This window comes from Spinacia oleracea, chromosome 5 (genome assembly GCF_020520425.1).
Source record: "Spinacia oleracea cultivar Varoflay chromosome 5, BTI_SOV_V1, whole genome shotgun sequence".
Lineage (NCBI taxonomy): Eukaryota > Viridiplantae > Streptophyta > Magnoliopsida > Caryophyllales > Amaranthaceae > Spinacia > Spinacia oleracea.
In genome coordinates this window covers 98,925,091-98,930,640 of record NC_079491.1, presented here as the reverse complement: position 1 = coordinate 98,930,640, position 5,550 = coordinate 98,925,091, and the positions used below count along the sequence as shown (strand labels likewise).

General features: G+C 38.3%; 1 long non-coding RNA gene across 4 annotated transcripts; it reads right to left on the bottom strand.

Moving 5' to 3' along the window:
* Positions 1 to 1,286: 1,286 nt before the first annotated feature.
* LOC110779812 (uncharacterized) lies at positions 1,287 to 4,467 on the bottom strand. Of its 4 annotated transcripts, none has more exons than XR_008920769.1 (4): positions 4,320 to 4,467; positions 3,158 to 4,176; positions 1,828 to 2,025; positions 1,287 to 1,569 (listed from the first exon to the last, which is right to left on the bottom strand). It is a non-coding gene; the product is annotated as an uncharacterized lncRNA (long non-coding RNA). The 4 variants fall into 4 exon arrangements; XR_002535987.2 differs by having other exon boundaries at positions 3,158 to 3,335; XR_002535988.2 differs by having other exon boundaries at positions 3,158 to 3,450; positions 4,320 to 4,466.
* Between the last annotated feature and the right edge of the window lie 1,083 nt (positions 4,468 to 5,550).

Sequence of the window (5,550 nt, the reverse complement as noted above, 5' to 3'; positions counted from 1 at the left end):
ATCGTATCGGAAATATAAATATTATCCAAGTCGTAGATGTTGCCGGAAACGGAAACATGGTACGTATCGGAAAATATTATAGGAAATGGAACTATTGCCGGAAACGGAAATATTGTTAGAATCGGAAATATTATCGGAATCGGAAAATAATTCCGGAAACGGAAATATTAAATATTTGTTCGAAACGGAAATTGATTCCGGAATCGAAAATATTAAATATTGTTCGTATCGGAAATGAATTCCGGAACCGGGAATTTAATCGGAAGCGTATCGTACGAATAAGCATCGGACGAGGCCTGCCGGACGAGGGCCCAGCACGAAGCCAGGCCATCGCCCAGCAAGCCAAGCGCGCAACACGAACAGCCAAGGCCACGCCAGGCCCAGCGCAAGGCCAGGCCCAGCAGGCCATGGCAGCGCGCGCAGCGCGCGCAGCGATGGGCTGCGAGCTGTGCTGCTGCTCGCGTGGGCTTGCGGCTCGCGTGGGCCGAGCGGCCGTGTGGGCTGTGCGCGGGCATGGCCTGCACGCTCGTGGGTCATGCTCGTGTAGAGTTTGTGTTCACATACGAAACCTAAATTGTGTAGGATTTGTTTGATGATTAAATTCCTAATCATAAAAGGATAAAATTAATTAATTAGAGACCTACTAGGATTCTAGTTTAACTAATTAGTATCCTAATAAGATTCCAGTTCCTTTTCCATACCTCTATAAATAAGGGCCTAGGGTCATTATTTGCAAGAACGATTGAAGTATTCAAAGGGTAAGTTTTTGAAATAAAATTAACCATACACTTGCAAACACTAGCCGAAATTCCTAGTAACCTTAAGGGCGATTCTAGTTGGTCTAACTTGAGGCGGATCCGGACGTACTGTGGACTATCTACGGAGGGACGACATTTGGAGTCCTAAAGACTTGTTCTTGTTCGGTTCGGGCGCGGCTAGAGAAGGCACGCTACAACATATATGCATCAATTCTATGCTAAATGATTATGTGAATATAATATGCTTTCCTGACTTTATGGTTTTTCCGCATGATTTATGAATTGTCATATGTATCATAACCTAACATATTAGGGCTTAAATTTCCGTCATAGTACACAGTCGTAAAAGTGGAAACATGTTTGGAGACCTGGTATAAGTGGAAAATCTCCCTCAAATAAGACTTTTTTTTATTAGTTCTTACTTCTTAGGGTACACATATATACTTAATTCAAGCTGACTTGATTGTTAGTTCTTATTGGAATTCTTATCTCAGTGATGGACTTCATCATAACCTAGACACTAGAACGACGAGCTGAAGATCATTCATCTTATCAAAATCAATTTCTCAATTCATACAAAGTTCTTAATTTGTGTAATCTATGAGGGTTAATTGCACTATTTATAATTTTTGTGGACTATCAATGCTATAGCTAAGGAATTTACCAGCACTGAACTTGACATTATATTGTAAGACTCAGCATTTCCTCTCAGCAGCTTCTTTGAGTTTCCTACCCAATGCAAAGGCGGAACTGCATTAATTACCAATCTGCCGGTGCCTGTGTTGGATGTTTCCAGCAAATTTGTAGCTATCTGGAAAACCATGCAGGCGTAAAGAACAAGTTAAAAGACTTTTAAATCACCAACAACTTGATCAAAGTTTCATAAGCCTTGAGCATCCATCTTGATCAATGAACTTTCAGAAAGACCAAAATCCTACTGGAAATGAGCTTTTCAAAGGTATAATGGCCTATTCAAAGATATTGGTTTTGCTACTCCATGAAAGTATTGGTAGGATGGTAGCCTATAGGCTATAGCATCTCATATATTCAAAAAACTGCAATGACTTACTTGAGATCGAGCACATTCACGAACTGTGACTATCCTATCCTGATCAGGATGAAAGCGCATCCCAACTTTGCCCACAAGTTGTGAAAGTTTCCTTCCCAACCCAACCTTCCAAACAGACCCTTCCATTGGTTGTGCCTTTCTGCAATGTTTGGCAGGCACCAAGGAACCAAATCAACCATCTGTCCCGTATACAGGTTCCTGCAGAAGAAATGATGTTGTCAGGACTATCAGGGTTATGGAGTTCCACTAGCTAAGCCTTACTGAGACCAGAAAACACACAACATATATGTTTAAATCATAAATTGCAATGCTAGAACGAGAATAAGCCATTAAGGAACTCTCAAAGGAATTATTTTGCAAAGCTAAAACAAATCCCAACAAAAATATTTTGAGAATGCAAGCACCAATTTTCAATGACATGGATAATTACATAACATGTAGCATCTCAGGTTTGGAATCCAGTCTAAGAAGTGTTGTGTCTGCTTCTCAATTATGAGGAGATAGAAGCATATTGACAGAAGAGAGAAGGAAAGCAAAAATAGTAATTGGAAAGTGTTTTCTGGAAATAACAACTGGCTGACAACAAGAGTTTGTATGAAGCGTTATATCAGTAATATGCCTTGTTCTAGCCATGCAAGTAAGTTTGTACGCAACCTCTAAGTTGTTCATTAGTCACAATCAATGTTCATTAAGCTCACATAAAACTATAATAACTCTACTATCATGTCCAAATTAAGTCAAGGTCCATCAGAGAGGCAAACTCTTGGCACTAATACCCTCGATCCTTTAGCAAACTCACCTCCATATCAGATACATATTGAGTAGAAGGAACATATGCCTGAAAGTAACTAATGATCTTAACCCACAAACAAATAGACAGGAAATACATGACAACCAACTGTAAAGAAATACATAAGATATTTGCAGTACCCAGCTCAATTTAAAGTGAAAACAGATATTGTTTCTGAACCAAGAAAATAGCATCAAGAGCATTCAGAAAATGGACTGATAATAGTATGCAACAGCTGCAGGATGTGCTAAAGAAACATGGAATTCAAAATAAATAAAAACACAGAAGTCAGATATGGAGTAACGGAAAAGAGCATGTGAAAATCCATTGCACATGTTTTTTTCCAAACTACAGTCTTCCATTTCTTTAGTTTAGAACTCACAGGCCCTAGATTTTGAAATTTACACAGGGATCTGAGAAACTGCAAGTCCAATGAATAAGTTCAAAGAGTAACAGGAAGGTTTACAACAAGTAGCTAACTTGGTATAACAACCTGTGCCTTTTCTGAAAATATAAGAAACTGCATGTCCGATGTCTTACCAAATCATCGAGTTTCCGAATCATCTAAACTACTTGTAGCTCTACCTTGCCGACCATAATCCAAATTCTGATGGAGTCACTCCGTCATATTTTTTTTGTTTCTTGACAGATTTCACAAAACCGCTTGTAATGTCAAACAAAGCCTCTGCATCAGCTACTTGCTCATAAGGCTTCATAACTGAAATCAATAAAAAGAAAACACAAAATGAAACCAAGAATAGTACAACACCTATATTTCTAAGACTTATCTTCATTTATTATCTTGCTATCCGACGTAAATCATCCTTTAGAAACTGCATAAAAATTAAGATAAGCGGGAAGTAATTAGAGTCTGACATTATAATACTTTGTCCAGATTACAAAAAAAAAGTCCATGGATTTCATATTTATGTGTCATACTGTAGCTTAGGGGAAAAGGCAGTCTTCAATTGCTTTAAAGTGAGAGAAAGAGGTAATTCCCTGATAACTGATACCGTGGCAATCCCTGCCTCTTCTCAAGCCCTTTTTACTTTCATTAATCTAGGGTACTAAACTTTTGAAATTAATTCTATATTTCTATAAATGGCCGCTTTGTATACTACATTTTGATCTTGGTTAGTCAAAGATTATATCATCAACTTGAATGTAATCATACTTGACTAAGTAAAACAATATCCCAATACATATTAGCAGAGGAATAGCCCTATTGTCATCCTTTTAATCCTACTTCGTACTTCATTTGCTCAAGTATGCGCATCATCATAAATTATTCCATATTCTAACTTATTAAGTGCTATTCTTCTCAAAATCTAAAACCCAATTCTGTCAATTACATAGTATAACATAGGAGCTAGCAAAAAGAAAAGCAGCCATATAAATTTGCCTAACAATTATATATTTATATTCATAATAAAATAGAATTCCATATGAAAGCTAAACCCATGACTGGAAGTTAAATGTTAAAATCAATGATCAATCTTCTTAATCGATCATGGTCTTGAACTTATCGGAATCCGTCAGAAAAAAATCATCCGCTCCACCTGCATATTCGACTAACCTCATCGGTTCATCAAGAAATTTGAAACCCTAGAATTTTGATCCAAGCAATTGTAATCAAAGAGAATGAAAAACGTAGGTTTCGATTGTGATTAATAAAAAAGAACACGATTTCGATTAGGCTTACCTTCAGGGTTTCACTCGCCGTTGGGCGTAATGGCCGGAGAACGAACTCGGAGGGCTGGAGTGTTGTGCGGCGCCGATGGTGTTTCTCTCTCGTTGTTCGTAGAAATGATGGGGAACATCCTTACACATAGCGGCTATACATTGGGCAAATAAATAGCGGCCCAAAAATAAAAATAAATGACGTGTAAATATAAGTAAGTAAAAGTAAGGTGAAAATGAGGGGGTAAAGGGAAAACGGGGTAGTAAAAAATTGTAACAGGGAAGTCGTTGATAAGCGGGAAAATTTTTCACCTCGTGAATCGCGAATTACTCTCCCCCTCTTCCTCTTCTCCAATTTCCTTCAAACCCTAGAGAGAGAAACTCCCCGGAATTGAAGAGTCGCGAAATTGAAATTGAAATTACATGATGAACGACCCGTATTGGCCGGAGTATTCGATATTTCCGGCGAGAAGGAGATTAGAGTTGGTCGATGTTTTGGACAAATTCTACCTAGGGTTGAATTCGTCAGAGGGAGGGGGTGCTAACAATCCGAATAAGCAAGACAATATAAAGATGGAGAGAACAAGGATATGAAACTCTTACAGAGAAAGGGGGAGAGAAGTAGTTTATTATATGTAGTGTGAATGTGTATGAATTCCGTGTCCATAGACTAACATAGCTAAGCCATTTTATAGGCTTTTCGTAATAAGAGTGTAACGTTCACACTTAATTGTACATAATTAGGCATTAAATGAGTAATGATGGCTTGCTTATCAATGGTTCGTAACCGCTGCTTTTAATCAAGGAGTAATTGGGTGTAACTCCCATATCATTCAATCGTTTGTAACCGTTCATTTACTTCAGTCGTTTCCCTTGGTCAACGCCCATAGCCTTTATTACTGTCTTGATGGTTGTCATATGACCCTTTTAATGGTCCACCTTGCCACGTCATGGGAACGTTATTTTACCGCCCAAACAATTGTCCCCAAACCCATTTTCGAATTCTTTCGAGAAGATCAAAGGAGAGAATGGGTTTAATCTTCAAAAATGAAGGAAAATAACTTCCCGACTCCTTATCGACCGGTAAGACGTAATGATGACAATAAGAATGCCAACTGACCCTGAGAAAATGACAACATTAACAGGTAAACGATTAGCGTTAGTATAAAAATAAATAAGTAGAAGATATGGGGTGACGAGACTGAGTCGTCTATAATTGGTTTTTTTGTAGGGGCCGGCAGGTCATGCCGCTA